This window comes from Neofelis nebulosa, chromosome 13 (genome assembly GCF_028018385.1).
Source record: "Neofelis nebulosa isolate mNeoNeb1 chromosome 13, mNeoNeb1.pri, whole genome shotgun sequence".
NCBI classification, from domain to species: domain Eukaryota; kingdom Metazoa; phylum Chordata; class Mammalia; order Carnivora; family Felidae; genus Neofelis; species Neofelis nebulosa.
The window spans coordinates 91,052,280-91,075,021 of record NC_080794.1 but is presented as its reverse complement, the minus strand read 5'-3'; positions in this window follow the sequence as shown (position 1 = coordinate 91,075,021).

The following is a 22,742-nucleotide window of genomic DNA, read 5'->3' as shown; positions in this document are numbered from 1 at the left end:
AAAGCCACGGTGAGATGCCACCTCACACCCGTCAGAGTGGCTGTTACCGGAAAGACAAGGAACAACAGTTTCGGTGAGGATGCTGAGAAAAGGGAACCCCTCGTGCACGGTTGGTGGGAATGCAAACTGGTGCAGCCGCTCTGGAGAACAGTGTGAAGGTTCCTCAAAACGTGAAAAACAGAACTACCGTCTTAGAAATTCTGCTTCTGGGTGTACAGCCGATAACGAGGTCCCAATCTTGAAGAGAGAATCTGCCCTCGCATGGTCACCACAGCATTATTCATAATAGCCAGGAAATGGAAACAGCCTCTGTGTCAGTCAAGGGGTGGATGGATGAAGAAAATGTAGAATAAATACACGATGGGTATTTGTCAGCCATAAAGAAGAAAACGTTGCCATTTGTGACCACATGGGTGAACCTTAGAGCATTTCGCTACGTGCGGTAAGTCAGACAGAGGAAGGCCGGTCCCGCACGGTCTCACTTAGATGGGGACCGTCAAAAGGCTGCACTCACAGGAACAAGGAAACAGAGCAGAGTGGTGTTTCTGCCGGGGGTGTGGGGGGTGGGGAGATGCTGGTCGGGAGGCACGAGCTTCTAGGCGTGCCTGGAAGATTCGGGGCGTGATGTACAGAGTGGCGACCACAGTGTAGGTGACAGTTGCTGAGACGGCTGATCCTAAGCGTTTGCGTCACACACGTGAGGTGACGGGGGCGTGAACTAACCTTATCGTGGGGATCACGTCCCAGCGTGTGCGCGTCATTACACCACACACCTTACACTTTGCAATGTTCTACGTCACCTCAGTACAGCTGGGAAAATACTGCTCGTCGTGTTATGGTGAAAGGTATAACGTTATCAAGGAAACAGATGATTTTTATTTATTTATTTATTTATTTATTTATTTATTTATTTTTATTAAAAAAATTTTTTTTTAACGTTTATTTATTTTTGGGACAGAGAGAGACAGAGCATGAACGGGGGAGGGGCAGAGAGAGAGGGAGACACAGAATCGGAAGCAGGCTCCAGGCTCTGAGCCATCAGCCCAGAGCCCGACGCGGGGCTCGAACTTGTGGACCGCGAGATCGTGACCTGAGCTGAAGTCGGACGCTTAACCGACTGAGCCACCCAGGCGCCCCAAACAGATGATTTTTAAAACAAACATTAACAACACTGGCTTGACAAGTAGAAAACGTAAAATAGACCGGAGAGAAATGGAAAATACCGTCAAAGAATTCCCTCAGGAGAAGCACCAGATCCCCCTCCCCCGCAATCTGAAAAGTGGGAGATTATCCTTGATTACCCAGATGGCTCCAGTGTAATCATGAGGGTTCTCATAAGGGAATTCGTGATGATAGTGGACACAGAGGTCAGAGAGGAAGGGGGTGGGGTAAGAGCGGGTGAGAGACAGAGGCAGAGGGGTGACACAGACCTGGCTGCCCAGTGGTCCCGTCTCCAGCGGGGACGTAGGACACAGCTGATGTTGGAGAGACCCATCTCGTCACGTAAAACCTTAACCCCAAGAAGTTTCTGTTGGGACCCCCGCAGGGGAGTCCTCGGACTGACTTAGGATAACCGTTTACAAGTATCTCAGTGCCCATCTTTTAATCAAAAGTCTCTGCTGTTTTGTTCAAATAAGAATCTAATGAGAAAGCCAATAGCAGTAGAGGTGAGAAAGAGACGTGAAACTTACGGAAATCCCCAAAGCAAGCGGTGAGTTTCAAACACATGAGTTTACTTTAAAAAGCCATTGTCTTCATTAATTTTTAATCCGTATTCACAAGGAGAACGTGTGGCCAGAACAGTGATCTCTGAGTGTCCCAAGGCCCCTTTACTCTCCGACGGGAGGGAGGAGGGCCTTCCCCAAGGCCCTGGGAGATCGCAGCTCCACTAGCCGTGACACAGCTCGCCCCACGCGGGAAGGACCCACCGCCGGAGCCCCGGGAGCGTCGTCTGTGTCTGGTCTTCAGAAGGACGTAGTGTCGCATGGTTGGACAAGAAGGGCCAAGGGTGGGACCCTCTGGGGCCTCTCTCACAGGTCTTGGGGAGCACAGAGCTCTGGCCAGCCACTCAGGGCTCCCCCCTTCCCTTTCTGGACAAGCTGAAGGCATAGGAAGTCTTCTGGGGATGCCCTTGAGGGGACCAGGGTGTGAGGACAAGACTGGCCTCACGGTCTCGTGGCGTCTGGGGGAAGTGGGAGGGAGGGTGAGTTATGTCGTAGGGCTGGCAGGGGCCTCACTGAGCGGATCCCCCTGAGCACCCTTACCCCCACGCCATTATTCATGCATCTTCCCACCGGGGACACCCTCCCCGACATTGGTGCCGACCTGTCCCTTGCTCAGACTGTCACCATGTATACTTTAGATGAGTAAGGCTACCAAAGTCCCCTTACTTTGGGGGAGTAAGTAAAGTCTACGCCGTCCCCTGTGGTGAGATACAGATTTGAATCCACTGCTTTGTCCGGGGCGGAGGGGAGGTTAGGTTCCCACTTGGCCCTTCCTCAATGTGATAACCCTTAACCCTTGCGCCAAGGACCCAGTGGCGGGGGTGGGAGGTTGCAAGTCAGTCTCCATCGTTCATTTGGGAACTGGGGCATGACCACGGGGTAGGACCGTGGGCCCAGGGGACATACTGTCATCCGGGCCTGGACCTGGACCTCCTTTACTACCTGACTCCCACCTGCCCTCCTCCCGTCTGGGGGCCGCCATGACTCTTCCCGTCCTTGGGCGTCGGCAGCATCTCAGACGCCATGGCCAAGAGTCCCTGAAACGTTCAGGCCTCTCCTCTCCCAGGCGCACAGTTGTGGGAGGAACTGGGGATTCTTACCGTGGGTCCCCGCCCCGGTGCTACAGGGCCCTCCTTCTGGGCGAGGGCTTGTGGCTTTTTACAGGGCGGCTGTCGGGCCTGGCCCCTCGGGCACACAGAGGGCCGCACTCGCTAGGGGACTCGCAGGAGACAGGAAGCTCTGGTGCCGGGTCGACTTTGCCTGCGTTCCCCCTCCCTCCGCCCACAGCTGTCTGTCGCTGATAAACACCCCGCATGGGAGCCCCATCCCCCCGTTTGCTCCCAGAGGGCCCAACTGTGACAGCTACTTGTGGAGATGCGGGCAAGGGGTTATTCTCGGGGGGCTGCCTGAGGCCAGGATCCTGGTACCTGGTACTTCCTAGGGAAGTGCTCCTGGAGCCAGAAAGGGGGGAAGGCAGACAAGGGGCGATTCCGGTGGAGCCCTGTGGGGTGCGTGGGGCCAGGCTGGGTCTACCGACAGGCCACTGCAGTGGCTCCAGCCGGGAGGCACGGTTCTCTCCACCAGAGCCCGGAAGCCAGGGGGCAGGCCCCACTGATGCGGGGCTGGTGCAGGCAGGTGCGGTCCCAGGATGGCCGGGGTCAGGGGGGTCTGGGCACTGCAGGACGGGGGAGGGTGTGGGGAGGGGTCAGGAGGTCGAATCGTGGCGTGGTGGTACAGGAGGGCAGCACTGGGGATGCCAGCCATGCCCCCGTAGCAGGTGCCGAGCCCCCGGGCAGCACCCACAGCCGCACAGGTTGTGCACGGGCCCCACTCCAGACCGGCGCATCGGAACCCTGTGGTCCTTTTGGAGCTCCCCGGTGTGCTTGCCATGGCTTGAGAGCCCCGCCCAGGGGGCTGGTGGGCTCCAGTGGGCTCAGGTGAGCACTGAGGATGGGGGGTTGGACAACAGGCAGCCAGGCCCCCCCGATGTGGCTTGGGCCTCGAGGACGGGCCCGAGCACCTGCTTGTGTCCCCTGTCCCCAGGTGACACTGGCGCTGCCGTTCCAGGGACCCGACTGAGAGGCCCCACCGGCTAGCGTGTCACGTGCTGTTGTCCACGTGGAGGAGGGTGGGACGGGACGGAGGAGGCCTCGGCCTCCTCCTGAGGGGGGTCGGCATTTGGCAGGAAAGGGAGGTCTGTGACGTGGCTCGGCGGTGGGGACCGAGCAGGGCTTTACGCAGGGCTGAGGAGGAGTGGGCCGCTGGCCGCCTGCCCTCGCCTGTGGCCTCGTCACTGATGGGCCCGGACACCCTGCTGGTGGGTTTCCTGCCCTTCAGCGTGCGCCCGCGAACCTGCAGTGAATGTGCCGTCTAAGTCCCCTTCCGACAAAGCTGCTAAGATCTCTTCTGCTCTCCTGGGAAGGAGCTAGAGGGGTCAGAGGCCAGAAAGCTGGGCTCTGGGGACGCGGTGCAGGCGGGTTGTGGTGGGAACAAGCTGGCCCTCCCTCCTCCTCCGACGTCCCCATCAGCAGCTTGCGGGGCTGGCTGTAATCACACTGTTCCGCCTTTGCAGGGGAAATAAATCCAGCTGTGTGCTGTGATTAGAAAGGGGCATTGCGGTTTCGCGGGAAGGCAAATCATCACAAAGGACGATCCCTTTAGGGCCTGGCAGGGCGACCGTTCTGGGGCATCAGAGGCCCGACCACGCGCACAACGCCGTGGCGGCCACGCACAGACCCGCCGGTGCACGTGGCAGGTCACGTGGCCTGAGAGACCCACGGCGAGAGACCTCCCCGGGCGGCTCCCGGTGCTTCTGAATTTGCAGGTGGTCACAGAGACCTAGGCCTCCGGGCAGGCTCCAAAGTAGCAGGTCTATAAACGCCAGCTGCAAGAGGGGTGACTCCAGGTTTTCAGGGCTCTCTGGAGGCCCCGAGCCCAGGGCTGTCCAGGTGCAGGCGTCCCTCAGGCAGGCGGGGGCCTCGGTGGTCAAGGGGAGTCTGGCTGGATGGCGAGGGTCGGAACCACAGGGCAGATGGCTCCTGGAGCATCGGAGCCCACGGGCGTCTTCAGGGAGGCCCTGCCCTGGTTGTATGTTTGCTCGTGTGTGTGTCAGAGGGGTGTGAGCGTGCGGGCTGTGTGTGCACGTGTGTGTGTGTGTGTGTGTGCGTGTGCGCCAGGGTGCAGGGGTTCCATTTCCTTGGCTTCCTCCCTCAGGCGAGGTCTGAGCAATCAGCCTGAATGTCGCTGCTTCAACTACGTCCAACAATCAGAACAGTCCTGAGGGAGACCTGATCATCAGCTCGAAATCTTTTAAAAACATGCTCATTAGTTATCAAGCTTGACCTTGATTCTGCTTTTATTTCTGAAGGATAAAAACCACCCAGGAAGAGGCGACTGCCTACGGGCTGAAGCCTACAGAGCGTCCTCTTTCCCAGTGCTGCCGAGTTTATGGAATCAGGGACGCTGTGGAGTGCGAGGGCCCAAGGGCTGGGGTTGGCCCCAAGGAGTTGTCTGCAGGGAGGGAGGAGGGGCGAGTGCCTGGAGCCGGGCAGTGGTGGACGGAGGTGAGAACCGGCCGTGGCCCCTGTGCTCTGAGTGGAGCACGAGGGGATTGGGGCCCAGCAGCCTGAGTCCCACGAGGCTGCAGAGGCAGTGATGTCCAGCCGTGGCAGCAGCCCCGTGAGGCCCGGAGGACGGGCGCTGACCCCACGCTGGATCTGCCGGACGGGCTCAGGGAGGGACGAGAGGGTCACTGGGGCGCAGAGCTGCTCCCGAGAAGACGGGCTCCTGAAAATAGTCTGCAGCACAAACAGCTTGCTCGCTGTTCCAAATTCACCAAAACTCGAGTTTTAAGGACCGTTTGAAGGACACCTCCCTGACTCCGCGCACGTCGTGTGGAGCACGCGGCTTCTTTGTCCTGTGCCTCACGTTCCAGCGCGTGTGCCTCGTGAGCGTGGTGGTGAGTGTGTCCACGGAGGCTAAGCCGCTCGGCGAGAGCCGGTTTTCGGTAAGCGCCGTGTGTCTTCAAGCTCCGACGAGAAGCGTATATTGACAGGAAGTGTGTGTGCATGTGCTTGGGTTAGTTTAGATAATTGCTCATTAAGCAAACTGATTTTTTTCTACTCTTTTTCTTTTTTCCAAACGGACCCGGTTTGTGGGCATGACGGTGGTGCAGCTGAGCACGTGCGGGCGAGGAGGGTGAGGCGGGCGAGCCGGGCAACGCGGGCGGGGTGGCACCGGCTGCCGTGCTGAGCCGGCTGCCAGGCGGCCTCACCGATCCTGAGGTCGCCACAGAGCAGGCGACATCGTGACCGCGTTTTGCTAATGAGAAGCCACCCGGCTCCTCTCACGCCCCCCCATTTCTCGGTGCGGCTACCTAGCAGGTGAGGAGGAAGGACTGGCAAATCGGAGAAAGCGGGGGGTACAGGTCTGGGGGTCTCAATGCAGCCAGAGAACATGCACGGGGGGTATCAGGGCACAAGAGCGGGAGGGGACACGGCAGCCGTCCCCAGGGCGTTGGAGGTGGTGTTCCAGAGGCCCTGCCCAGGCTGCGGGCACCCAGGCACCTGGGGAGGGGTCCCGGGAGCGAGGCCTTTGTTGCTAGGCAAGGCGGTCAACCGTCCACACGGGTGTCGGCAAGGCTCAGGCGGGAGGGCGTGCTGGGCTGGCCCAGGAGGCGACACAGGGAGCGTGTGGGGGCGTGTCCTGCCCCCCCAGCCCCCATTTGGTACCCCATCATTTTCAGTCTCGGGGATCCTTCTAAGAGCCATGTCCCCATGAGGATCCCTGTCTTCTGAGTGTCATCCCTTGCCCTCAAATTCATACCTAAGGACAGACGTTTCGCCTGGAAGATGATGACAGGTCAGGTCACAGGATGTCCAGCTGCAGAGAAAACCTGTGGGCAGCGTCTGCACTCGTGAGGTCTCGGGAGGGTCCCTTCTCAAGGCCACTTTAGCTAACGAGTCATGGGATAGGGACAGCAGCACCTGTACCTGCCGTGGGTTTTAAGACCCTCCCCCACCTCGGACAGGTGAAAGGCCCTTCCACAGCCAGGCGCTGCCCCACGGCTCTCCTGCCCGGATCACACAAAGTGCTCCCGTCTGTGGAGCGTGGTCCTCGGCCGTGTCCCCGTTCACGTCATTCTGATTTTTGTGGGAATAATGGCTGGGTGGTTTCTAATGGCAGATATCTCTAAATCGTCGGAGAACAATTTCAGTCTCCAGTGAGATTCAGTTATGTAGCAGGAATTGGGGTGGATTTGGAATAATTAGAGTCATGTGGAGACCTTCGTAAAAGCTGATGGGGTTGCAGGGCCCCGTGCCCGCGGGCGGGGGGTCTCTGTGCCTGCTGAGCGGCGTGGCAGACGTCCGAGGTCCGCATCCATCCAAACCCCGAAATCCCTACGGAAGGCGCCATTAATCGTCACCCACAGGACTGACCTACCGCCCTCCAGTCACTCCTGATCAGGCCGCTGCCCCCAGTAGCAGCCATCACACCACCCTGACGTCAGCCGCGCGCGTGCTGACCCGGGCTCACCGAGAAGCCCCCGTGAATGCGCCCCACCCGCCGACGGGATCTCCCCTGACGCAGCCCCTGCAGGGTGCACTCTCTTCTGGGAAGCGCTTCCTAACACCGGGTCTCTGGAGCCCCCGAGGGCCTCTCCTTAGGGCGGCCGCGGCTCACTGCTCTCCCGCCACTGCTCATTCCCTGCCCGGCACTGCTGGCCAGCTCTGCCCGTGGGCCGCTCTCCTCTGTGGCACCACAAGGGCGCGTGTCCAGGGCGCTGGTGTGCCGATGCCCCATGTGCTCGGTCTGCACGGAGAAAACAGCAGCCTCTACCTTACCAAATGTACCGAATCTGTGGTGTGAGTGCATCGTCTTGGCTGGCCCTCATGCACACCGCCGGTAGCCCGGCCGTGTGAGTGAATTATTTCTAGAACTGCAGTCTGGCTGAGGTAGGTAGATCCCTGGCCAAACTCTTTTTCCCATCTGTTTTGCACCTTATTTCTAGAAGGAACCCACACGATGGCCACTTAACAAGGACTGCTGAGCTTCCGCGGGGGTCCCAACATTCTTCAGCATGTGCGTTTTCTGGGCCATTGTTTTCTCACTTTTTTCTATGCTTATGAAATAATTTTTAAAAATCTGTACCCTTGACTTCCAGGAGAAAGAAAGTACAACGCTTTGAAATAACGTACATACATTTCATTTGTCTGATTCTTGTTCAAGTTAACAAAAAATTTCTCCATGTAACATTAGTGTAAAATCGTATGTATGCATCTCCCGTGTCCGTTTCATTAACAGGTCTCCAGGCTGACCCATTCTGTTCCCCCAGCTCCTTGCGAAGGACAGGTCCTTCCAAGCTTTGTGGTAGGACGGCCTTTCCTGCACAGGATGGGAGATGAGGCCGTGAGTGCTTGGGGTCACCCACCGCGGGAGGGAATTGCCTGTCAGCTGAGACCCCGTCGTCCCGGGCCTTTGGGAGACAGCGCAGACCGCGTGCCAGGAGTTAACCCGCGCTGGGCGAGAGCGAGTCGGGGCCGCACACGGAGTCTCCTCCTTCCTTGTGTCGGGACTGCTCCCAAGGAGGCGACCTCCCGGTAGCAGCGGCTGTGCCCTCGGGTTGTTAACACGCGGAGGTGACCGAGCCAGAACCTGGAGGGTCAGCGCCACCGAAAGCAGGACTGGTTGTTACGGGAGGAAGGAGAGCTGTGGGCCGGGCAGGGTCTCTGCTTTCGGATCCGCAGGCTTATGGAGCTAGGGGCCTCTCCGCTCCATGGGGAAAGACAAAGAGCTCGGGTTCGTAAAAACTATGGAAAACGTTCTGGAAGGGAGAACAGCTTTGCATCCCTAGCTTCCTGACAGTGGGCACGGTTCCCATCAAACTGTGGCCCGACGGAGTCATGCACGTCCTAGCAGGACCGCCGGGGGGTCATCAGGCACACACACACTGTCTCTGTCCTCGGACCCTGGCTGGACAGTCTCTGAAAGGCCGAGAGAGGGACGTGCCGTCCTTGCTGGGTGATGTCCCCGCTGTGCATGGCCCGCTCGCACCTGCAGCCTGTTCTGTTCTCGCACCTGCAGACCGTCGTACCTGGGGGGGGCGGGGGGCAGTGAACGGTGCTGCGCCCTCAGCAGGCCCCAATGCCGCCAGCGTATCGGGGGGTCTTGCACTCCTTCTAGATGTGATTTCCCAGGCCTGGAAGTCCGACCGGGCCGGGCGTGACACACTCGAGGTGGACACCCCGAAGGGCCCGAGCACCTCTGGGTGGAGGAACCTCGTGGCAGTGCTCGGGCCAGCCCGTCAGCTACGACAAGTGCGAATTCAAAGGGCTTTTCCAGGACGGACCAGAGAGAAACGGTGGGTTTAAAAGCCTCTTCCTAGGGGCGCCCGGGTGGCTCAGTCGGTTAGGCCTCCGACTTTGGCTCAGAACTGTGATCTCACAGTTCGTGGGTTCGAGCTCCGCGTCAGGCTCCGTGCTGACAGCTCGGAGCCTGGAGCCTGCTTCGGATTCCGTGTCTCCCCCTGTCTCTGCCCCTCCCCTGCTCATGTGCTGTCTCTTTCAAAAATAAGTAAACATTTAAAAAAATAATAAAAGCGTCTTCCTAAAATCGTGCTGCCTAGCTATGCTGTGTCAGCAACATCTTCTGGGTCTTGTGTCCCTGGGGACGGGGACTGTGGCAGGAGCAAGGCCTGTCCCCCCCAACTGGAGGCCCGGCTTGGCCTTGCGTCCTGCTTTGGCCATTAGGTGTGAGCACACGTGATGGGTCAACTTTGCGGGGCAGGCTTTTGGGCCCCTCTTTCCCCTGCCCCATGACCGGCTGCCCGCTGTCCTGTGTGCCTGGTCCTGGAGCCAGATGGTGACAATGGAGAGTGAGGCCTCTGCCCTGGAGACTTGGGGGCCATTTGTCGGGGCCTTGTCCTAGCTCGCTCTGACTATCCTAAAGCAGCTGTTGCTTAACTAAAAGGGCAGTTTGTCCCCCAAGGGAGGGGAAAGTGTGAGCGAGGGGTCCTCTCTGGCTTGGGTGGGCTGGGTACATCCACGGGATGTGTGGGTACAGTGACCTGGGGGCTGCTGCCTCTGCTGAGGGAGGCTGGGGGAGCCAGTTGTGTGACCTGGCCCCAGTCCTAGGGTCACAGTGCTGGCGCGGGAGGGGCAGGGAGAAGAGGGCTCTCCGGGGGTCCGGCCAATTGCTCTATGGGGTCCTCCCATGTGAAGGTGTGGAAGGTTCAGGCGGTCACTCTCCGCTCAAGCCGGAAGGGGGTGGCTGTTAAGTTGGCCCTGTCGAAGGCGGCACGGGGCGGGGGGGGGGGGGTGTGCGAGCCGCTGTGGGGGGTCCTCAGTGGGGCTGATGCTGCCACGGGTCCAGGGGATGGTCCCCAGGGGCGTGCGCCGGGGAGCCAGGCAGGGCGTGCCGGGGGCCTTGGCCCGCTGACCCCCGAGCTGTGCCCCTTGTGACACCACCAGCCCCCTACGCCCTGGCCGCATCTGCGTGTTTCTGGCATGGTCACAGAGCACGGCAGCCCCAGCACTGTTCACGCCCCTCCGGCCGGAGACAAAGAACACGGGCCGAGCACAAGGCTGTGCCCCCTTCCCCAGTGAGAGTGTGCAGAGGCGTGGAAGTGTGCGGGCAGAGGGCCTGCCTGGAGTCAGACGCCTCCTCCCCTGACGTATCACAACATGGGAAGACTCAAATCCAGTGTTCCGCGGCTAGAGATAAAAACCCTCATTCTGCCAGAACCGTGAATTCATGATGTGAGTTTGCCTTTTGATGAGACGCTGGCTTCAGGGGGACATTTTCACACATGGCGAGTTCCGCAGAATATTTCCCATGAAATCCGTGTAGTCACTGAGGGTCGGACAGGACGAAGTTCATCCCGCATCCTCCTTGGGGCTCACGCCAGGAATTAGCCCTGATTACAGGTAGGTCCTCGAGGACCCACTTAGCAGCAGGATCTGGGCAGCCGTTTCCCCTCGGATGAAGGGGCCCAGCGCAGGGCTTCCCCACACCGTTCCCACCATCCACCCCCCGCCCCGGCCATGCAGAGGGCTCCCCGCCCCCTGCGTCAGGGAGGTGGGCACGCCCAGCGTCCACAGGAACCATCTGGGCTGTGGGTACAGGTCTTTCTTTGTCTCTGAGCCCAGCTAAGTGGTTCCCAGAGACCCAAAGCTGCTGCAAACCCGGTTTATCCGGACGCGCCGGCCCCTCGGGGCCCCAGCATCTGTCAGGTCGCGCTTGGCTGAGCCATCACCTCCGGGGGGAGCCCCAGCTGTCTACACTGGCACCAGGCAGGTGAAACATGCACCAGAGTCCTCTAGGCGGGTGAGGCAGGGGAGAACCATGGACTTGAAGACACGAAACACACCAGAGCAGGTGCACAGCTCCTCATAAGGCGTCTGGGACCGAGGGTCTGAATGGGACACCAGATGACAGGTGGAAGTGTGGCCTGTGACAAGGGGCCCATAGTTGCCTAGAACGGAGTTTCCCAGACATTAACGTGCACACCTGGGATCTTGCTGAGATGCAGATTCTGACTCGCTAGGTCTGGGGGGGAGCTCGATATTCTGCATTCCTAGCGATAACCACCAGTCATACCCGTGTTGCTGATCCACGGGCCACAGCTTCACGGCAGCCCCCACCTCTGTGCTGTCCACTAAGGAAGCCACCACCTACCCGAAGCCGCTTAAATCTAAGTAGATTAAAAACGTGGTTCCTCTGTGCCCTGGCTGCGACCCCTCCCTGACTTGAGCCACCGTTCTGGACGGTGCAGGGGTATTTCTGTCACAGAGAACGTTCTCTTGGAGGGTGCCGTGCAGATCGTGGGGCTTCAGTGAGAAGTCTGAGACGACATTCAAAGAGTTACCACGTCAACAGCAACCCCCTTCAAGTGTCCTAAGTGTTTTCTTGTAGCTTGATTACCGGTCAGACCGTGGAGGTATAGGAGAAGATTAAAACAGCTGTTAAGTTAATCTGAATCCATATTCTTAGAGAGCTGATTGTAAATTTACTGATTGTAAATCCTAGTTAATCTCATCGCTCACATTGTCCCCACGGGGCGACCAGGGACAGTCTCACGGCAGTGGGAAGATGGTGCCACCTCCCAGTCGACGTCGGTCACTCTGTGCTTCCGGGCGGGGACTGCTTGCTGCCCGTCCCAGGCCAGCGCGTCGTCCGAATCCTGGCGCAGGTGAGCCACTTCTGTCGGGGCCCCGACCCTCCCAAGCTGCTGCAGCGCTTCTCGGCCGCTAAGTCGCCCCGCAGCTTCTCTCCTGTCCCATCCACGCATCCAGAGAGGCTAGGAAACCATCAAACTAACTTGCCTTAAGGCTGCGCGTCCTGGCCGTGATAAGGCAGGAAACAGAAAGTGAGGCCTACTGAACAGGAAATAACCGAAGTATTTGCAGGCATGGGATTGGTCCCTAGAAACACTCACGAGGAATGAGTGAAACTCATTAAGGCCGTGCACACACAAAGCTGAGCACATTTGTTTTTAATTTCAGATGATTTCTTTAGATGTTTTATTTGTTTTTTAAGAGGGAGAGATTGGGTGGGGAGGGGCGGAGAGAGAGGGACAGAGAATCCCAAGCAGACTCTGCACTGACAGCAGAGAGACAGATGTGGGGCTCGAACTCACAAACCGAACCATGAGATCGTGACCTGAGCCAAAGGCAGACGCTCAATGGACGGAGCCATCCAGGGACCCCAACTTCAGATTATTTGTGATAAAGAGCATTTCCCTAGAACAGCAACAGCCAATTAGCACGTGTAGAGGGACACGCCGAGGGAGGTGGCTGGGGACTTGGTGGGACTGTCCACCAGCAGAGCTTTTCCACGCTGCATGGCACGCCTCCCTCCTCTCGTGGTGGGCCTCTGGGATGACCCCACCTACCACGCCTCCGGGCTCTTGGGTTTTCCGAGACAAAACGAAACAGAGCCGGTCCCACAGACGGGACGTACGTTGAGACCAGAACCACTCCAGGTGGGAGGTACGGGCTGCCTCCAGTGCTGCGAGCTTTGGAAGAACACGGTGTTTTCCTTCTGCTTTTTCACGGTCTCGGTGCTCAGGTCTGGACTCAGACCCTCCCCTGCAGAGAGTCCGCACATATGCTCTAGGGTGACAAACTTGGTGTGAGCACAGAGGGGACCTGGGGCCCAGAGGCGCAGGACACACGGTCCCTCCTTCCACATTCTGACTTGGAAAAGTGAACTTGGCCATAGCTTCTGGCGGTGGAAACACAGTGAAAGCCCCTGCACGGCCTCCCCAGAGCCCCTTTCCATGAAGAGAGCGGAGGAAGGACAGGCCCAGCCTTTGGCTAATCAACAAACGGACGCCTGGGGCAGAGCCCTCGGCCCTGGGCACGGGACCCCTTCGAGAAGCCGAAGCCGGTGTCTGGGGAGTCATAGGTATTTTGCGTTTACATTTCAGATGAGCAGGCCACGCAGGGCTTCCCATGGGGGGGGGGGGCGCTTGGAAACAGGCACCTCCCTGGGGGAACCCGCTGCTGCCCATAGTCCCGAGTCAGCGCGGTACGGCCCCGACGCTTTCTTTCTGCCACTCAGAACAGTCGCTAGAAAATTAAGGAATGTGTGCAGCTAATTGCTTTGCCCTTTCGAAGCTGTTTGTGCTTTGGAGCTAGTCTATCTGCCAAACCTGTCTGCGTCACCAGTAGGCGCGTTGATTTGCACGCGCCGTAATTCACGTTGCTCCTCTCCGCTTGTGCTCGTGCGCCGGCCGTGCGCGGAGCGGACACAGCGGGGAGCGGACACGGCGTGGGCACAGCGTGGAGGGGCCACGGTGTGGAGCGGACACTGCATGGAGGGCCACGGCCCCAGGGCCCGGTGGCCCCCAGGGGGGCCCACGCTCACTCAGGGTGGTGGCCACCCGAGAGCCCGTGCATCCCAGAATTAAGAGCTAAAAGATTCCTGGAAATTGGCTGCTGCATTGCCCGGAATTAATTTCTTCGTTTGGCGGCAGAGTTGTGCAGAGCTGGGCTGGCTGAGGGACGGAGCCTCGGCAGAGCTGGGCGGATTCCAGATGAGAGCGGACAGTCGTCCCCGGGGGGGGCGTCTTCACACAGATTTCGGGGCGCCTGTGACAGTTGTCCCAGATGAGCCAGAGGCCAAGCCGGTGAACGGGGACAGTCTATTTCTTGCCACATGAAAACACTGGGAACATGCTGAAATCACGGATTCTCACTGGAATAAAATGTCACCCAACTGAATAGCCAACAGATGAGCCGCCTCCTGCCTGCCGTCTTGAACGCAAGTGCTCGTTTGGCGTTCTCACCTCCAGAATGACGCAGCTGACGCGGAGGATGGGAGCCACCCGTTAGCCCAGAGCCACCACTGCCTGAAAGATCCTCAGTGGGTCCCGCACCAGCCAGTGCTTGCTCGGAGGAGTGGACACACGGGCTGCAGTGTCCATGTTTTAATTTCCTGGTGTAGTTTTTAGGCGCCACGATCCCTTTTCCGCCGTAGCCGTGTGACAGCGCCCTGCGCCTCGCGGGAGGTTAGCCCGGCTTCCCGGAGCACAGTGCCGGCCGTCAGGACTCGGAAAACCCGGCGTCCTGATCCTTGTCACGGCACGCTGTCCGTACGGGTAGCCACAGGCATTGTCTTCCTTCCCTGTAAGGAAAACCGAAGAAAGGTAATAGAAACTGTGTTTGTCGGGCCGCGGATTACAAGAAAACTCTGCAATAACCAGGGGCTCCCGGGTGGCTGGGTCAGCTGAGCGTCCAACTCCAGAGTTTGGCCCAGGTCATGATCTCATGGTCCTGGGATCGAGCCCCATGTCAGGCTCTGCCCTGAGCGTGGAGCCTGCTTGGGATTCTCTCTCTCTCTCTCTCTCTCTCAAAATAAATGAACCTAAAAAAAATCTGCAATAACTACAATCACTTTCATCAGAAATCATGGAAATTTTGGGGCGCCTGGGTGGCGCAGTCGGTTAAGCGTCCGACTCCAGCCAGGTCACAATCTCGCGGTCCGTGAGTTCGAGCCCCGCGTCGGGCTCTGGGCTGATGGCTCGGAGCCTGGAGCCTGTTTCCGATTCTGTGTCTCCCTCTCTCTCTGCCCCTCCCCCGTTCATGCTCTGTCTCTCTCTGTCCCAAAAATAAAAATAAAAAACGTTGAAAAAGGGGCGCCTGGGTGGCGCAGTCGGTTAAGCGTCCGACTTCGGCTCAGGTCACGATCTCGCGGTCCGTGAGTTCGAGCCCCGCGTCAGGCTCTGGGCTGATGGCTCGGAGCCTGGAGCCTGTTTCCGATTCTGTGTCTCCCTCTCTCTCTGCCCCTCCCCTGTTCATGCTCTGTCTCTCTCTGTCCCAAAAATAAAAACTGTTGAAAAAAAAAAAAATTAAAAAAAAAAAAAATCATGGAAATTTTGTGGACTATGTGATCTGATACGCGTGTATCTAAGAAAGCCCTTGCACACGAGAGAACAGGTTTCATTTCTATTTTCGCCGCCCCCCTTCCAAGCCTGAACAGGGGGAGTCCCGTGCCTGTCTTGTCCCACCGCCAGGCGCCTCACGGGGGCCTGGTCTTCCCGCCACGCCTGTGCCCCGTCCTCAGTCCCACCCGCCTGGACAGGGACAAGATGGCCAGTCCTTCCTGACACGGTCCTATCACCTGGATTTGTTGTGTGAAAGACTCACTTTGCAGTCCATTTTGAAATGTCAAGGAACAAGGACAGCCTTGAATATTTATAGATGTTGGGACCCTTTTGCAATGTATTTTAAAGAGGGAAAACATGAAATGCGGAGGGGCAGAGGGAGCCCGCCTGTGCATCTTTAAGTAGAAAATCTGCAGAGGGAGAGGATGGGGGCGGGTTTCGGCCTCTGGGGCGGGGGGCTCTCCTGGGCCTTTGCTGCCCGCCCAGGGGCTGCTCCTGGCACCGCCGTGGCTCCGTCCGTCTCCCGTCTCCGCCTCCCCCTCTCTCACACCTTGTTTTACACTCTGTAGGAGGCAGGCCTGGTCTGGAAAGCTCGGCTGGCGGTGGAGGAGCTGGTCCGGTCGCCACCAGAGGGCTCCCCAGGGCACAGTGCAATTGCATTCAGCACATAACGTGGAGTAAGCAGCCACTGGAACGTGCCTCCCTCCCCGCAGCTGTTACTGGCCTTTCCTTCTTGCTGTCAGGCCCCCCCCTCCTGCTCTGACGCTTATGCTCTCCAGCCCCACCCACGCTGACACGCGTGGTCAGCCTCCGTTTCAGGATGGATTCCTGCTGCCCGTTTGAGCTTGCGGCTCAGTGGGTCTGAGACCCAGCCCACGGTGGCCGGACGTCCTGTCCCCATGGGGGGCAGCTCTGAGTGTTTGACTCTCAGCCTCAGGTGACAGTGCCTTGTTCTAGAATCCCAGATGGCTTCCTCTCTCTGGCTCCACGGTTACTGATCTCATCTGTTACCAATCCCACCCCAGGTAGGTTTTATTTCATGTGTTGTTTGTTTTCTTGAAGTTTCCACGTAACAGCTTTCATTTGTGTCCTGATCGTGCTCAGGTTTTCTTTACATTCTCGGACGTGTTTGTAATATTTATAATAAGCATCTTTACGTCCTCACTGGGCACTGGCTGTGTTTAATCACTCTTGTCATTTTGGGGTCTGTCTCTATTGCTTGGTTTTTCTCCTGATTGTGATCCTGTTTTCTTGGTATTTCACATGCTTGGTCAGTTTGATTGGATGTCAGCTGCTGTGACGTGCATTTTCAGTGCTGGATTCTGCTGCATTCTTTTAAAGAGTGTCGGGCTTTGCCCTAGACACCAGGGTCTTACACTAGGACTAAGCAGGGGGGCTAAGCCCCACTGAGGAGGAGCCTTTCTTAGGACTCGGGCCCATGTCCTGTGTACCTCAAGCTCTCTCCATTCTCTGTGAGGGGAGCACGAGACTTCCCTTCCCCACGTGACCACTGGGAGCCCTTTGAGCCACCGCTTTCTGGTGGCCCCTTCCTGCCTTTGGGTGGCTTTTTGACCAGCCGGTGCTCAAGGGTCCCCTGCTGCCTGCTGTCTGGAGAGAGGACCCCTCCCGGTGCCTGGTCCTGGGCCCTGCCTGTAGGCTGCAATCTGGGAAAATTTCAGGACTCACCTGGGGTTTCTCCTCTCCACAGGATCAGTCATCTGCTACCTACTGCCCAATGTTTGAAAACAGAATTTCATATATTTTGTTGGGTTTTCTATTTGTTTTTGCAAGGAGGTCAATTCTCAAGGCAGTTAATGCTTTGTGGGTGAGAAGAAGCCTACTGGGTATGAAGTGTTTTTATTCCATTTACCTTTAAAAACAACATTTCTGCCAGCCTGCCTTATTGGTCTGTTCTCTCCTCTGGAAAAAACAGAGACTGTGGTCCCATGGGGGCTGCTCCTCCTGCAGTAAACCAGCTCTGGGTTGAATTCGCAGCCCTGACCGCACCACACCTGGCAGTCACCTCTCTGTTGCCTCTGTCAGATGGTGAAGCTGGGGGAGGACGGGGGCCAGGACTTCTCCGTCTTTGGACCACGTCCGCTGACAAGGTACCCGGCAGGTGTGTGCGAGGGGCAGTCCGCGAGGAAGGGGGTGCTCGTTGGAGCACACCCAGCCTGAGGCAGGGGCTGAACCAGAGCAGGTGCTCCCGCGTCCGTGCAAAGCCCCTTCTCGCCCCGGGGAGCCAGCCCTGCTCCAGCTTCCTCTGTGTGCTGAACACACGTGGGACGGCTCTGGGCCCCTTGGTCGCTTCTCTGCAGACAAGGCCTCGGAGAGACGACCTCAACCCCAGGAATACGAGGACCTCATTGGAAGAGGTGGCTAGGCTGGCAAGGAAGACTTTGAATTAAGGTTACTGGGTAGCGCTGTGGTCTACGTAGGGCTCCACGCTGGGTTGACGGCAGAAGATTAGGGGCGTGAGCTTGCCCTCTGGGCGTGTCCTTGGACCACAGCGCAGTGCGTGGGGCTTCGGTGGCCCTTACGCCGTGCGTGGTGAGCTCCTAACCCTGTCGTGTGCTGGCAGGAGCTCACTGATTCAAGGTGTGAGCTCAGGGCTGGGGCCGCTGGGGGCTCAGGTGGCCAGTGCCAATCCCCAGTGCTGTGGAAAGGGCATTTTCCAGGCTGCATCCTTAATGCCGGGTCAGAAGTGGCCTCCTGCTTCTGGCAGAGCGAAGCAGGCCCTAGCATGCCAATGAAGGAGCACTGTTGTGGGGCACACCTGAGTGGGATCGGGGTCTGTGCCCCGTGTTCTGATGTGGTCTGAGAAGCCTACCAGAGCTCACCTGGACAGGCACACAGAAAATGGGGCTCTGAGGGACCAGCTCCCTCACCGTAGGAAGCGGAGAGAGCCTGAGGCCCACAGAGGGAGCACGGTTCGCCCAAGGCCCACAGCCTTTAGGAAACATCAAATCCATAGTGCCTCTCAGGGCTCTTTGGGGAAGGAAAAGGCAAGAATGTAGGGCAGCCTGGCCAATGGGCAAAGGACTCATACCGTGCATTAAAATGGGGCTGAATGCTCCCATCCATCCGTTCACCACCTACCCAGTCATCACCCTCTAGACACCTGCCACATCCCAGGAGCTGCTCACAACCAGGTGTGTGTCCAACAGAGAATACGTAAGGCAGACAAGGCTCGTGCTCTCTCTCCTAAGCCTCCAGTGATCTGACCTTATTCTAGGAAAAACAGACAAAATGGCGATCACAGCCACGACCACCGTCATGGGCTGAATGTGTCCCCCTGAAATTCGTGGGTTGAAGCCCGACCCTGCAGCCAGATGGTGTTTGGTGGTGGGGCCCTTGGGAGGTGAATACGGTTGGGTGAGGTCACGAGGGTGGGTTCTCTCCACGGGGTGAGTGCTCTTCGAAGGAGAGACACAAGAAGGGTGGTGTCCGTGTGCTGTGTGAGGACACTATGCCAGGGTGGCCTCTGGAAGCCGGGGGGAGGGCCCTCACCAGGAGCTGGCCACGCTGACGCCTTCCGGCCTGGGCAGCTGTGAGAACATGAACTTCTGTGGTTTAAAGCCACCCAGTCCTCGGTCCACGGTATTTAGTTGCGGTAGCCCGAGGTCAACTAAGACAACCACCATCAGCAAACGGGACAGAATGTGAAGGATTTCCGTTTCCTAGAGCAAAAAATAGCGGTTGGCCAGCCTTTGTTTGACAAGGATGACTCTGCATCTAAGTTTTAAATCAGATTTCAAAAAGCATCAAAGAGACAAAGCCAAGCTTTTATCTAGTTAGCAAGTGTTCTTGAAAGTAATTTGGTGACGTAAAAGCACGGCACTCAGCGGCCCCAGTGTTTGTGGCCCTGTCTTGTTGTGAAGGTCCCTGGGCTTCGTTTCGGCTCCCATGTGACTTGTAGCCATCTTCAGATGCAATGAACGCTTTCTTGATTAATACCATCATAGAGGAGTGATTTCTACATGAGAACAAGGGGGGCTGGGTTCTGACGCCTCTTTGATCAAGGAGACTCTGCCGCTAACAGTGGCCATCCCCCCAAGTTCCTTGACACTGTGATTAACAGCGACCATCCCCCCGAGTTCCTTGGCGCCGTGAGAAGATCTCTGGCCAAGAGCGTGAGATCCACTCAGCAGATCTGGACCAGGGGCTGGAAGGGACCACAGAGCTCGCTTGGTACCGTATGTCATTGTAGCCAAGGGGAAAGCGAGGTTTGGGGAGAGAGGGGATGCCACTCCTCCCTCCTGGAACTGCCCAGGGTAGGACAGGGCGCTCAGTGGGGAGGCTGCACGTGCTGTGCGGGACAAAGCCTCACGCCCTCCGGGAAGCACCAAGGCTTCAGGAGCACATCAGCAGCCAGTCTGTTGCAGCCTTTTCTGGAACCTCTGTAGACCATTCTGGGGTCCTGCCTCTCTGACATCGGCCGCCCCGAGACCGCCTCCAGGGTCCTGCCTTGGCGACGTCGGCCGCCCCAAGGAAGCAGTGCTCGTGGGTGTTGCTGCTGACGCACAAACGCCGGCCCCAGGGATGAAGCGGCAGCAGGCAGTGTGGACGGCGTGGGGGCCAAGGGTGGACTCCCTGCTCCGCCCCCTGGTTGAAACCATTCTGAGGAGTCATTGAAGACCTTTGAGTTTCTCTGCATTTCGAGCTCAGAATGATGATCTTCTGTAACACCTTCCGTCTTGTAAGCTTAATGCTAACGATGTTGACTTTGGAAGCCTGATGCGCGAACGTCGTTTTTCATTTCTCCAGGGTAAATGTCCAGGATTGCAGTTGAAGGTTAGCTGAATAAGAAACTGCTGTTCCGTTCTCACCCCTGCCCGTCACGCGTGTGGCTCTGGTCTCTCTGCGCCCCTGCCAGCATGCGGTGGTGTCCCCACGTGTACTTTAGACACATCGACGGTGCCGGCGCACCGGGCCCGTGGGGCACACTGACACTGGACGTCTCTCATGTGGTCCCCTGGTCCCCTGGGCTGCGCCCCATCGGAAGCTAACTCTCCGTGTCCGTGGTCCAGCCTGTGCTCAGATGATCTGCTTTTCCGCGGTTGAGTTTTGCGAGCTCAGCGCATTCAGATACTCCTCATGTATTGGGGGTGCCGTTCACAAGTATTTTCTCCTCGTCTCGGGCTTGTCTCATCATCTTGACTCTTTCTCAGAGCAAACACTTCTAATTTTGATGCAGACCTACCCATTTTTTTCTCTCATGGTCCGTGCCTTTGATGTCGAGTCTAAGAACTCTTTGGCTAGACTGAGTTCCTGGAGATTTCCCCCTGCATTTACTCTAAAAGTTTTATGGTTTTATATTTTAGATTGAAGTCCATGATCCGTTTTAGTTAAATTTTGTATAAGGCATGCGGCTTCAGTCAAAGCTCATTTTTTTTTTTTTTTTTGACTATGGATGTCCAATTATTCCAGCAGCATCGATGGAAAAGGCCATCTTTCCTCTGTTGAGTTGCTTCTGCGCTTTTGCCAAAGGTCAGTTGAACGGTTTTTGTGGCTGTGTTTGTGGGTTTCCCATTCGGAGCCGTTGGCGGATGCATCGTGCCCCTTCCAACACCACTGCCCCCCAGCCCCCACCCCCGGGGACACTTTGACTTACCGATCGGGTGCTTGCGCTGACTGATTTCTGCTGTGGACTCAGCCCTCCAGGCTGGAAACCAACCTCACTTAGTCATGATGTGTGATTCCTTTTACACATTATTGATTTGTTTCATACGTATTTTGACAATTTTTACATGTAAGTCGATGAGACGCTGGTTTGTGTTTTATGTGTGTTTTTGGTGTTACTTTACCTGGTTTTCGTATCAGGGTAGCAGCGTCACAGAATGGACTGGAAAGTGTCCCATCCTGTACTCTTTCCTGGAAGAGATTAGGTAGACTTTGTGTTAATTCTTTTTTAAACATTTGGCAGAATTCTCCAGGGACACCGTCTGACATTGGAGGTTTTTTGTTTTACCTTTGGAAGTTTGCCAAGTTATAATTTCCATTTCCTTGATAGTCATAGGGCTCTTCAAATGACCGGTTATTTTCTCGGGTGAATTGTGGTAGTTTGTGTTTTTGAGGGGTTGGTCCACGTCCTAGAATCTGTCCAGCTTTTCCCCGTGAAGTTATTAGTGGTGCCTGTTTGTTGCCTCCAGGGTCTGCGGTGATCCCTGCTTCATTCCTGATGTTGGCCATCGGGGTCTTTCCATTTTCTTTTTTCTTTGTTCGTTTGGTTAACGGTTGGACAATTTCACCAGTCTTTTCAGTGAACCTGCCCTGTGTTCCCTTCATTTTCTGTTACTGTTTTTGATTTCATTAATTTCTGCTCTTACCTTGACTCTTTCATTCTTTCTCTTTGCTTTTGGTTTATTGTGATCGTCTTTGGGGTTCTTGAGCTGGGAGCTTCCCTCGTTGATGTGAGACTCTTTTTTTTTTTTTTTCTTTAAATCTGTACCTTCAGAACCATAAATTTTCCTCTCACAGCTGCTCTATGACGTGTCAGAAATTTCATTGTGTGTGTTTTTATCCTGTTCAGTTAAATATATTTTCTGATTTCCCATGAGACTTCCTCTTGGATTCACAGATTATCAAGAAGTGTGTTTGTTTTTTAATTGTTTGGAGATTTTCCTGCTATCTTTTGGCTGATTTCTAGTTTCTTCCATGTGGTCAGAGAACACACTTTATGTGATTTCAGTTCTTCTGAACGTGCTGAGGTCAGTTTCATGGCCCAGGACGTGGCTGTCTCGGCGTGTGCTCCGTGGCGCTTGGAAGGAACACGTTCTGTGGTTCTCACTTGGGCTGGTCCGGAAGGTCATTAAGTCCTGCTGGTTAATTGTACCATTGAGTCTTCCTGTGTTCTTGACTTTCTGTCAGTGGTTGTCTCCGTTGTTGAGACAGGAGTGTTGACGTCTCCATCTGTATTTGTGGGTTTTTCTATTCCTCCTTTCTGTCTCATTGGTGTTTCCTCTACCGGAATGCAGCTTGTAATTTGGGGCATATATGTTTAGGAGTGCTGTGCCTTCCTGGCGGACTTCCCCTTTCATCGTTGCATAACGTCTCTGTCTTCCTCCGGAGGTTTTCTTGGTCCCAAAGTCTACCTTACCTGGTACTATGAAGGCTGCCTCTTACGGCCTTCCCTTTGATTAATATTTACCAAATATATCTTTTCTCGTTCCCTTTTCTTAAACCTGCATACGCTTCTATATTTTGTGTGGGTTTCTTGTAAAAAATTCAAGTGTCTACTTGGATCCTGTTTTTCAATCCACTCTGCCAATCTTTGCTCTTTAATTGGTGCATTTAGACCATTTCCTGTTAATGTAACTACGTGTATCTTACATCTGCCATTTTGTTATTTGCTTTCTGTTTGTTATTTCAGTTTTTCATTGTGTTCTCTATTCCTTCCCTTCCTCTGGGTTACTTGACCTTCCCCCCCCCCCCCCCCCAGATTCCACTTTGACTTATTCATAGTGCTTTTGAGTGTATGTTTGCACAGGTGACAAAGGCTCTCTCTGCGACCACCCGGGAGGGTGGGCACAGCGTCATGGGGGCGGGAGTCTGGTCTCCGCACTGGCCTCTGCTGGTGTGGGTGGATGCGAGTCCACCATTTTTCTGTGATGTCTGACTGGAGCAGAGGG